Source organism: Palaemon carinicauda, chromosome 33 (genome assembly GCF_036898095.1).
Source record: "Palaemon carinicauda isolate YSFRI2023 chromosome 33, ASM3689809v2, whole genome shotgun sequence".
Lineage (NCBI taxonomy): Eukaryota > Metazoa > Arthropoda > Malacostraca > Decapoda > Palaemonidae > Palaemon > Palaemon carinicauda.
Window position 1 is genome coordinate 54389961 of NC_090757.1, and position 1629 is coordinate 54391589.

At 41.8% G+C, this 1629-nt stretch overlaps 1 pseudogene; it reads right to left on the minus strand.

Moving 5' to 3' along the window:
- Nucleotides 1-226: 226 nt before the first annotated feature.
- Nucleotides 227-1287, minus strand: LOC137626178 (uncharacterized; annotated as a pseudogene).
- Nucleotides 1288-1629: the final 342 nt, after the last annotated feature.

A 1629-nucleotide genomic window follows, 5' to 3' on the forward strand; every position in this document is an offset into this window, starting at 1 on the left:
CAAAACATCTTGATCTCCTGACAGCGCCAGCCCACGTCTCCCCTGTTACAGCAAGCCTGGCCTCTTCAAGCCTGGCAAAGAGATCAGCACGGGTAACCCGCTGCAACGAGGAGCGCACCTGTCGTTTCATACAGCCCCACACTTGCTCGATGGCGTTGAGCTCAGGATGGGCAGGGGGCAAGCGAAGCACTTCATGGCCCCATTTACGGATTATATTATCCACAATTTAAACTGGGTTCGGCCGGTTGCCCCTGCATATCTTTAGAAGCTCAGGGCGTGTTGCGTGAGCTGGATGCTGTATTTTTCGAGACCTGAGCCAGTTAACCAAATCCTCCTGTTTTGTAGCTGTTGTTGGGCATCGGCTATCTCCTGTCAATTGGCTATGGTATGGAGTGTTGTCTAGCACAAGCACCGAAGGATCCTCAAGCGACGGCAGGAGCTGTGATGTTAGCCATGGTAGTCGCCGGTTTTATTTTTCGCAGGGAAGCATAAAAATTAATTTTCTACAAAACCTTTAGCTGTACCACCTGCTACCACCACAAACCTCTCTCCTTCTCCTGGTGGCACCTGCCGGCTGTAGGTGGCACTGGTGACAGATTGAGAGGTATCCACCCACTCCTTGCTATGTTGCATTCTCGTCGTAAACCACGTCTCATCGACATACACTACTTTTCTTCCTTCATCACGATGTTGCTGGAGGGATCGTAGAGCATCAATTCGGCGGCAAACGACGTCCAAAGTTTCTTTCCTTAGGTACATTTTCCGCTGGGATGTTTTGTACTGGAAACCCATGTTATGGAGGATTCGCCATATTGCCTTCTCAGATGTTTCTTCAGGAATGATATTTAGCATTTTAAGTTCTTCCGCTAAAGTGGCAATAGTGAAAAATCGCTTAGCAGCAAACATGCTGTGCACACGTCTCCTAATGGAACCAACGGTGAAGTTGTCAAAGACCAGAGGCGACGTATTTGATGATGCAGGTGGTGTTTCAGGTGGATGAGGATTCTTTCCACAGTTCACCAACACTCGGACAGCGTTCGGAGTCATCCCCATAGCATCAGCAACTCGTTCACATGGCCTGTAGGAAAAAAAATTAATACATTTAAATAAACAAATATATATATATATATATATATATATATATATATATATATATATATATATATATATATATATATATATATATATGGCTAGCAGTATATTGAAATATATCATGTACTTATTAAATTCATACTTTTCTTACCGATTTATACTAATTTTCAGGCGGTTTCTTTCTTTCTCTCTGTTGTAAATGGTGAAGAGTTTCAGCGCAATTGTAGTTTTGCAATGGCGAGGACAAAGCAACATATTTGCCATGACTAAAGTCGAATCTATATGAAATAGTTCAGAGCTACTACTACAACTGCTGCCGATGATTACCTTGGATGTACTAAAAGGGTTCTGAGGTAGGAGTCAAAGTCGGTAAAATTATTTCTGAATCCTGCTCCAGTCTTGCCCCAATAACATCATTCCAAATATACAACTCTCTCAAGGAAAAAAATTGTTTTCTATTTCTACTAATGTTTTTATTTTATTTTTTTTATTTTATTTTATTTTTTAGTCGCAAATCTTAAATTTGTAGGAGTGCGA